General features: G+C 42.2%; 1 non-coding gene across 1 annotated transcript; it reads right to left on the reverse strand.

Moving 5' to 3' along the window:
• Positions 1 to 305: 305 nt before the first annotated feature.
• Positions 306 to 413, reverse strand: LOC145641418 (small nucleolar RNA R71). Its single transcript, XR_014115444.1, has one exon. It is a non-coding gene; the product is annotated as a small nucleolar RNA R71 (small nucleolar RNA).
• Between the last annotated feature and the right edge of the window lie 10,340 nt (positions 414 to 10,753).

The raw sequence follows: 10,753 nt of genomic DNA on the forward strand, positions 1-10,753 counted from the left end.
TGCTACCCGTCACGCAAACTAAGTTCTCAATCCATCCACATAATACTCGAATGGTCCAATCGGAGCAATTTTCAGGAAGTGCAAGTGAGGACCCTATTGAACATTTGGACCGATTCCTTGAATTGTGCACAATGATGCAAACCAGTGAAGTGAGTCAAGACTACATTCGTATGCACCTTTTCCGGTAATCTCTCACCAAACGAGCAAAGAAATGGCTAAAGCAAGTAAAGCCTAACTCTCTCACAACATGGAGGGAGGTTGTAAAGGCGTTCTTGAAGCGCTTTATCTCCGAAGAGAAGACCGCCAAAATGAGAAGAAAAATTGCATCATTTAACCAAGAGGCCGGTGAAAGTCTTGGTGAAGCATGGGAGAGATTCAAAGAGTTGGTGCAAGCATGTCCCCAACATGAGTATAATCAAGGGTTGCTCATGCGGTTTTTCTATGACGGATTGGAGCCCATGTCAAGAGCCAATTTGGATGCGGGGGCGGGTGGCCAATTAATCAAGATCCCTCAAAATCAAGTTGAAGCCACAATAGAAGAGGTAGCAAAGAATTTCTCTTGGGGAAGCCGAAGAAGAAACGCTCCAAAGAGAGGTGGTATTTATGAATTGGAGAAATTTGATCAATTACAACATCAAATTGATCAACTAACAAAAGGGCTTTCCAAATTGAACACGAGTGTGAATGCAAGCTCAAGTGGTGGAGCAAGCTCTTCTCAAGTTAACTCCTTCTCTTGTAAAAATTGTGGAGGAACGAACCATGATACATCCTATTGTGGAGGTTAAAGCCCCGATCATGTAGCGGCATACAACACTAGGCAAGAGGGATTTAGGGGAAGCGGCGGTGGAGTAGCTTGGAGACAACCACCACCCGGGTTTATACCTCAACCTTAACAATGGAACCAACAAGCTCAACCTTCCTATAACTCCAATCCTCAATATCAAAATCCACCTCAATCTCAACCCCGAAACCTAAGAGGAAGCTATCTAAGGAACAACCAATACAACAATCAAACCCAAGCACCTCAAAGAAACCATCAAGAACAAGCAACTCAAGCGGAGCTAACTCAAACTCAACTCCTCCAAGCCATGCATGCGCAAATGGAATCCTTTCGGCAACAAATGCAAGAGATAAGAGCCCACCACAAGATGGTTGATTCACAACTAGCTCAATTGGCCGAGAGAATTCCTTTCAATTCACCATCCACTCTGCCCGGACAACCACAACCTAACCCATCTCACAATCCAAAATCCGATACATGCAAGGCGATCACATTGAGGTCGGGAACTTCCTATGAAGGACCAAATGAAGGGGATAGTGAGGGAAAGAAGGGAGGAGAGGAGAGTGTGAATGAAAACAAGGGAGGTGAGAAAGAAAAAGGTGATGAGATAGAAGGAGGTTCAGAGAAGAAGAAGATAGACAATGAGAAGACAACTTCAATTCCTAGTGAGGCTAGGAATCTTGATGGACCGGTTCCTTTTCCCGGTCGGCTTGCGGAGAGGAAGTTGAATGACAAATTCACAAATTTTCTTAGTGTCATGAAGAATTTGCATATCAACCTCCCTTTTCTTGAAGTTGTGACACAAATGCCATCTTATTCCAAGTTCCTCAAAGATATTCTCACCAACAAGAGGAAGCTCAATGATGAGCTTATCATTCTTCCACATCAAGTAAGTGCTCTTGTCCAACATAAGATGCCTAAGAAGGAGAAAGACCCAGGAAGTTTCACTTTGCCGGTGAAAATTGGGAATATGGAAGCTAGGGGCACCTTAGCCAATCTTGGGGCAAGTGTTAGTTTAATCCCTCTATCCATTGCTCAAAAACTCAATATTGAGATGATCCCTACAAGGAAGACAATTCAATTGGCCGATCGATCGGTGAAATTACCTTGTGGAGAGCTTGAGGATGTTCCAATTCAAGTGGGACACATATACGTGCCTTGTGACTTTGTAGTGAAGGATATGGAGGAGGATGTTAACACTCCTTTGATTTTGGGACGTGAAGCTCTTAAAACATTGGGGGCGGTCATCAATTGCAAGAACAACACCATCACTTGTGAAGTAGCCGATGAAAAAATTGTCTTTGAATTTTCGAAGTTGCTCCCGACCCCCATGGTTGAAAAATGCTATAGAGTTGATGTTCTGAATGAGGAGCTAGATCGCTTGGGGAGGGTCATGATGAGGCCTCAAGATCCAATGATTGAAGCCCTTACATGCAAAGAAGAGTTCCACTCTCAAGAGGCTAAAGAATTTGTCATGGCAATGGAAGAATCCTCAAGGGAGGAAGTTGAACAACAAGTTGAGGTGGAGATTGAGTCCAAGGAGGAGAAATTGGAGGAGCCTCCTCCCAAGGTAGAACTCAAACCCATTCCCCCTTCTTTGAAATATGCTTTTCTTGATAAGGAAGGAAAATACCCTATTATTGTCAATGCTACCCTAGATGGTCTTGATTTGGAAATACTTCTTAATGTTTTAAGGAAATATAGGGATGTGATAGGGTGTAGCATTGATGATATTAAAGGTATTAGCCCTTCTTTATGCATGCATCGTATTCATCTTGAGGATGATCATTCCACCTCCATTGAACCTCAAAGAAGGTTGAACCCCCACCTTTAAGAGGTTGTGAAGAAAGAAATCTTGAAACTACGTGAAGAGGGAATCATCTATGCTATCTCAGATAGCAAATGGGTTAGCCCGGTTCATGTGGTTCCAAAGATGGGTGGAATGACCATAATCAAGGATGAAAAGGGAGAGGAAATCTCCACCCGGACGGTGACCGGGTAGAGAATGTGCATTGATTATAGCAGATTGAACAAAAACACCAAGAAAGATCATTTTCCTCTCCCTTTCATGGACCAAATTCTTGAAAGGCTTTCTAACCATGCTTTCTTTTGTTTCTTGGATGGGTATTCTAGATTTTTCCAAATCCCTATCCACCCAAGTGATCAAGAGAAAACTACTTTCACATGTGCATATGGGACATTTGCATACCGAAGAATGCCATTCGGATTATGCAATGCTCCCTCTACTTTTCAAAGATGCATGACTTCCATTTTCTCTGAAATGCTTGAAAAAGAAATTGAGGTTTTTATGGATGATTTTAGTGTTGGTGGCTCGTCTTTTGACACTTGTTTTTTTTAACCTTGAAAAAGTTTTGAAAAGGTGTTAAGAGACGAGTTTGGTTTTAAATTGGGAAAAGTGCCATTTAATGGTTGAGGAGGGCATTGTCCTCGGCCATACGGTTTCAAAAAATGGCATTGAAGTAGATCCGGCCAAGGTTTCGGTGATTGAAAAGTTGCCCCCTCCTACTTCCATCACGGGGGTACGGGCTTTTCTTGGGCATGCCGGTTTTTACCGGAGGTTTATCAGAGATTTTTCTTCAATCGCCAAACCATTGACCGAACTACTCAAAAAAGAGGTTGTTTTTTACTTTCACGAGGCTTGCCTTGAGGCGTTTCGTAAGCTCAAGGAAGCTCTCGTTTCTTCTCTCGTTGTGCAAGCTCCGGATTAGAGCTTGCCTTTTGAGCTAATGTGCAATGTTAGTGACTTTGCAGTAGGTGCCGTTCTTGGTCAAAAGAAACAAGGAAAATCATGTGTCATCTACTACGCAAGTTGGACTCTAGATGAGGCTCAAAGGAATTACACAACAACGGAGAAAGAGATGTTGGCGGTAGTGTTTGCATTTGATAAGTTTCGGTCCTATCTCATATGCTCAAAAGTTATCATGTACACGGATCACAACGCGGTGCGGTATCTCATGACCAAAAAAGAAGCAAAGCCTCGCTTGATCCGTTGGGTTCTCTCTCTCCAAGACTTTCTCATGGAAATGAGGGACAAGAAGGGAGCGAAGAACTATGTAGCGGATCATTTGTCTAGGCTACCATTTGAGAACAAGGAGGATGTACCGATTAATGATGAGATAGGATTCGAGGCTCTCATGGCTTTGGTGTCAACTTCTACCCCTTGGTACGCGGATATAGCCAACTATCTTGCGTGTAGAGTCTTTCCCCAGAAGTACTCTTCTCAACAAAAGAAGAAGTTTTTCAAGGAGGTGAGAAGATACTTTTGGAATGACCCATACCTATTCAAGAAATGTGGAGATGGCCTTTATCGGAAGTGCGTTCCAGATCATGAAATTCAAGATGTTCTTGAGCATTGCCACTCACTACCATGTGGAGGACATGGTGGTGTTGACAAAACAGTGGCAAAAATCTCTCAATCCTTATTGTGGTGGCCGACAATGCATAAAGACGCCCACTAATTCGTTGCACAATGTGATAGATGTCAAAGGAGCGGAGGCATTACCAAGAGGGACGAAATGCCCCAACAAAGTATTTTAGAAGTGGAACCCTGTGATGTTTGGGGGGTAGATTTCATGGGACCTTTCGTTTCTTCTTGTGGGAATCTATTTATCTTTATAGCGGTCGATTATGTGACAAAATGGATTAAAGCCATACCCTCACCTACCAATGATCATAACGTTGTGATTAAGCTCCTAAAGAAGATCATCTTTCAAAGGTTTAGAGTTCCGAGGGTGCTAATTAGTGATGGAGGCTCCCATTTCGCCAAAAAGCAATTTGAAGCTCTTCTCAAGAGATATGGCGTTCATCACAAGGTTGGATTACCTTACCATCCTCAAACTCAAGGATAAGTGGAGGTCTCAAATCGTGAAATCAAAAATCTTCTTGAAAGGATGGTGAACAAATCAAGGAAAGATTGGTCTCTCAAACTTGATGACACGCTATAGGCTCTTAGGACGGCGTACAAGACTCCAATAGGCACAACCCCTTATAGGTTTGTCTATGGCAAGGCTTGTCACTTGCCGGTTGAATTGGAATACAAGGCTTGGTGGGCTATCAAGGAGCTTAATATGGATTTGTCTTTGGCCGGTGAGAAGAGATTGTTGAAGCTCAATGAACTTGAAGAGCTTAGGGATGATACGTATGAGAGCTCAAGAATGTATAAGGAGAAGACTAAGAAATGGCATGACCAACATATTCGGAACAAGAGCTTTAAGGTTGGAGATAAAGTCTTGTTCTTCAACTCAAGGCTTCGCTTGTTTCCAGGTAAACTCAAGTCTAAGTGGTCGGGGCCTTTTGTTGTATCAAAGACCACTCCTTATGGTTATTTTGAGTTAGATGCGGATGGGAACAAGTTCATGGTCAATGGTTCTCCTTTGAAGCATAACTTTTGCAAGGAAGAATTTGGTATCATCGAATGTATATTGCTTGATCCTTGGGATCCCAAGCCTCCCACTTGAAGGATTTTTCTCATGGTCAAGCTAGTGACCTCATAAAAAAGCGCTTCTCGGGAGGCAACCCGAGTTTCTAACTCCTTTCTAAACCTTTTTTTTAATTATTCCGATTTCACTTTCTCCTTTTTGAATTTGAATTTGAATTTGATTACTTTTTTTTTTTACCTTTTTGGTGACAAGGTGTATGGATGATGAAGGAAGAAGGATTCTCTATCTCAAAGATGTGAGGAAAAATCAAAACTACTTTGTGCGACCTATGCGCGCTATGTGTGCGGGCGCGCTATGTGACCTGTGCAGGCGCGCAGGCACTGTTAGAACCCGCACAGATTTTATCTCAAATTGAAGCTGGAGTCAGGAGGTTTGCGCGACTTGTTGTGCGCCATCTGTGCGGGCGCACGTTCACTGTCAGAACCCGCACAAAATTTATCAAAAATTGATGCTCGAGGCAGAGAGTTTGCGCGACCTCTGTGCGGGCGCGCAGTATCACCTGTGCGGGCGCGCAGAGCAGGAAAATCGGGTTTTTAACCCCTTCTCCTCGATTTCCTTCTCATATTTTCGACACCCTATTTTCATACTCTCTTCTCTCTCCTCAAAAACCCAAACCCTAACCTTCAAATTTCACCCATTATTCACAAATTCCATTGATTTTCTCTCAACTCCATCAAAAACTTTCACTCCACTCACAAATTCACCCATTTTTTCTCTCCAAAGTACCCAAAAATCCCCCATTTTCATGGTTTGCAAGGTTCATTGAATGTGGTGTTCTTAGAGGCTCTTGGTGGTGTTCAAGCTTCTACATGGTGGTATAACTCTAAATTTTGCTATTTTATTACTTAATTTCATTTATTTATGTAAAATTTTTAGTTATTAAAAATGAATTAGCTTGAGTGAATTGCATGTGGTCTTGGTTTTCTTTATGAGGGATTTGTTGGTTATTAGTGTGAAATTTGGTGATTGTGGGGACATTGTTGTTCATACTATTGTTTTTGAAGCTATTTTCATGAAACTAAGTTAAGAAATTTGGTGTTTGAATTGTTGAAAATGCAACTAATTTCATGAGAATTGCTTGCTATCATAATATGTTTTGATTGACTGCTTTGTTGTTGATTTTTGTTGTCTTGGGCGTTATATTTGTTTGGTTAGTTGTTAGCACTAACCCTTTTTGCAGATTGTTGAGACTTGAGTTGTTGTTGTTGTTTTCCAATTGTTGGTTAAGTTCGAAGTTAGTTCTCCTTTTGGTTGGGTTTTTTTGTGTTGGTTGAACAGAATGAGCAAAAGAAGGAGCAGAAAGGAACCCAGGTTAACGGTTGAAGAACCAAGTACCCAACAAACTCAAGCGCAAGGACCTAATGTTTCCCCTAGATTGAGATTTTCGAACAAGGTCCATGCTACGTTCTTCAACGACCTTCATGGCCGAAAGTTAAATCCCTCCCGACACTATGATCAACGCTCCATGAGAGCTTTAAGGATTGACGACTATATAAGGTCGCTCCTTGATAACTTGGGGATGAGCGAGTTCATTGAACATCAATACCGAACCTATAAGGAGCCAACTTTCGAATTCTTGGCATCTTTTGAAAAAGAGCCTCTTTGGAACGACTTCCAGATTTCCTTTCAATTGTTCAACAACAGGCACTCTATGACTCTGAGTGATCTTAATGTTTTGTTGGATCTGAACCCCGAGGCGGACCTCCTTGCCCCTTCGTTGAGCTTGTTCCCTAAGTATGATGCATTTAGACGGTGGCGAACGATTACCGACTATGAAGAATTCAACATCCGGTATTCAGTGGCCAACCATATAATCCACCCTATGCTCCGTATTCTACACCGTATTCTGGGGTTTGCGGTGTTTTGCAAGCAGGATTTGAGCAAGCTCTCTCATGAGGAGCTATTTACTTTGTGGGTAGCCACTAGGGAGGAATTAAAAGGGCGGCTCAATATGGGGTATTGGTTCGTCTTGTGCTGCGAGGCAATCAAATCGGGCCACAAGACAGGAGAAATTGCCCTCGGTGGGATGATTACCAGGATTGCGAAGTAGCTCAACTATGAACTCTTCTTCCCCTCGTGTACTCAAGTGGGGGCCGACAAAGATCTATTCATCGACATTCAGCAAATGAGAAGGTCGGGGTTCCTCCAAGGAACTTCAGACGCCAACAATTTTCATGACTGGATAGTTGACAGAGAGCACCATTGTATCTTGCCATACCCCAGCCGTACATCCCTGGAGCGGAATGCAAGGAATGTATGGAAGATTCAGAGAGATAATGGTGTGCTACCCACCGCTCTGGGTGGCTTAAGGAATATGGAAGTCGGCCAACAGCAACAACCACAACAACAACAACAACAACAACAACAACAACAACATCAACATCAACATCATTAAGGCATGAGTAGCCTTGAGCAACAAATGATGAGCATGCAACTTGGCATGCAAAGCTTATTGGAGAACCAGCAGGGTATGTTTTTGCAAACCCAAGCTCTTTATGGTGCGGCCGTGGATAGGGGTGAGGTCACCCCCCCAGTAAACTACCCCTATTGGCCACCCCAACAAGGGACAATCCCTGGGTGGCAGGGATCACAAACTACTTGGCCCTATTGGCAAAGGCCCTCCTCCCACGATGTTCCCCGGGTAGACTACCCGACGGAAACCGGGTACGATTATTGTGCCCCCGGGGGGAGCGATTTTCGGGGTGACCCAACTATCAATATGTCGATCCTACCCACCCTTCTCCTCTTCAGCTTCCCGCCCCTTTCGACCCGTTGCCTCAATGGCAACAAGACCTCTTCCTAGGTCACTATGGTTGGCCTTCGGGTTACTCTGGTGGTTGGGACCCACACGGCATCCCTCCGGACGGTTTCTCTTATGACACCGAGGATGATGGAGATGGTGACGAAGCCGGCCCTAGTGGCCACTAGCCCCCTTGTTCTTTATTTCTCCCCTTTGTCCCCTCTCAATGTTTTTAGTTTGGCGCAACGCGGACGGTGCATAATTTTAGTGTGGGGGGGTGTGTAAGAGACAACAGGATGTTTTTTTTATAGTGTGGGGGAATGCTTGTCTTCATGATAGTGTGGGGGGGGGATTACATGTAGGTGGTAGAGCTCTCATGGTTCGGTTGGCTTTATCATGTCTTGATGTTGATTTATCTGCTTTATTGTGATGATTATGTCCCTGGGTGATTTTGATAAGTGTTTGCTAATGAATTTGCAAGTGTTTGTGTAGGTGATGATGCTCCCATGAAGAAAAATCTAAACTCTTGATAGTCCAAACTTCCCTTAATCCATTTTTTTTTTAGTTCATTTTATTTTATTTCTATTTCTTCATTTTGTTTAAATTCTTAGTTTCTTTCTTTGATTTTTAACTTTTTATTTTATTTTTGTTTCTTCTCAGTATTTTTTTTTTCATTTTGGCTTACTTTTGAAGCTTGGAAATGGAGATAAAGGAAGTCAAAGGGAAATTCGAGCCCACTCGGTGAGATTGCATAATTTATCTTGTCTTCATTTCAAGCGGCATTTGGTGAGACCTTTCCTCTATTTTATTTTCTTTTTCCTTCGGTGTTTAGATTAGGATTAGCTTAGGAAGAAGTTCAATGGTTCGAGGATGTTTGCTTTTGGTTCTATGGAACCTGGGATCGTTGATGTTGTTATCGAACGATCACTTGTGTGACGATTGGGATTTAATTGAATTATATGCCTCGTATGTGAACCTTTTTTATTTCTTTCTCTTTCTTTTGTTTTGTTTTTTCCTTTTTGTGTTACAAGCATAATTATGACAATTTGAAATGATTTTTGATGTGTAATTTGCTCACTCTTTTTGATTAGTTTGCCTCGATGTGTCTTTGAATGCTTATTTTCCTAATCGATGAGGGTTTGCACGGTTTGAGAATGCTTTGGGTTGACTTAGACACATTGTAAGCTAAGGTAGCCCGGTTTTGAACTTTTGAGGACGTTTGAACCCTTAGCTCACGGGAAAGTGGTAAGATGGTGTTGCTCTCTATGGTGGATAGGATTCCCTTGGGTAGTATTTGCTATATTTCTTACCTCGTGTGAGCGTCATTTGTTCTAGACTTCATCATTCTTGTGAGCAGCACTTAGGATCCTTAACTATGCATGTCTTTATCTTTGTGTTGGCGTCTAGCTCCCAAGATCGTGACTGTATAACTCTAGAGGAAAAAAAGGGCATTTCTTCTCATTTTTCTTTGTTTTCTTTGTGTTTTGTTACAAATTTGGTTTTCATTTTTACATTCACCCTCTTGCTAACAAATTTGAGTCTTATTTACCCTTTCTTGACTTAGCCATATTACAAACCTATCGGCCTATGTTCTACCAACCCTTGTAGTTAGTGAAGCATTGGCTTGTGAGGTTTGAGTTTGATAATGTTGAAATTGAGCAAGAAAGTTGTGTATTTTGATTCAAGTAAGGTTTTGAAAGGCTATTCATGAAAAGAGTACACAAAAAGGCTTGGCAAGAAAGTTGAAAGGACTTGAAGAAAAAAAAAATTATGAAAAAGATTGATGTAATGTGGTGGGTTTGTTTTGAAAGGTTGTGAGTTTGAAGAATGGGTTCAATTCTTAGGATGTTCTTCAGAGATGGCCACTCTTACGCTTCACTTAGGAATTGCCACCAAAGTTTTCAAATTGTTTCCCAACCGTAACCCCTAGCCATGACATTACAACCCTACTTAAGACCCTTGGATTCTAGAGGGGCGTGGTCAAAGAACGGTGGAGGGAGATAGATTTCAACCCTATAGTGAGAGTATGCATAGTTGAGATGTCGGGATGACCTTATGACTCCACATAAAATTTTCTTTTTCCGTTCCCTCGAGGAACCATGAGGAGCTAGCTAGGGGATGAATTGAAGCTAGTGGAGAGAACGCAGACCGTCTTGGTTGGGGCTAGGGCGGAGAATGAAATCATTAGTTCTCTACGCTTAGCTTAGGTTTGTATTTTACACCCTTGAGCATCTTTGAACGTGCCTTCCCTCCTTGAATTGAGAAAGATAAGTATTCTTTGGTGCATTTATTTGCAAATGAGTCCAAATTGAGCATTTAATTACCTTGAGGTTTGATTGGTTTTGCGAAAACCTTATCATGTTATGTTTGTTGTGTTTGTCTTTTCGTTCTGGTTTCCCTTGCTTAAGGACAAGCAAGAGGCAAGTGTGGGGGATTTTGATGAGTGGCATTTATGCCACTCTTTTATCCTTTTTCTCTAAGGATTTACCCCTCATTTGCGCTTGTTTAGCCCTTTTTCTAAGCATTTTTACTTAGTTTTGCTTCCTCTTTCCTTTTCTCCCTTATCTTCCCTTCTCTTAGTCTTCTCGCTTTGTTTTTATTTTGATCTCAATGCTTTGGTTTTGTAGGTATTATGTGCCAAAAGAAAGAGGATATCAAGAAGCCAAGCTATATGTTGTGCGCAAGGTGCTGTGCGGCTTCTGTACGGGCGCACATGTGAGGCTGTGCGGGCGCGCAGCCCTGTAAGAACCCGCACAGCCAGACTGAAGAAAC

This window comes from Chenopodium album, chromosome 7 (assembly GCF_948465745.1).
Source record: "Chenopodium album chromosome 7, dcCheAlbu1.1, whole genome shotgun sequence".
NCBI lineage: Eukaryota > Viridiplantae > Streptophyta > Magnoliopsida > Caryophyllales > Amaranthaceae > Chenopodium > Chenopodium album.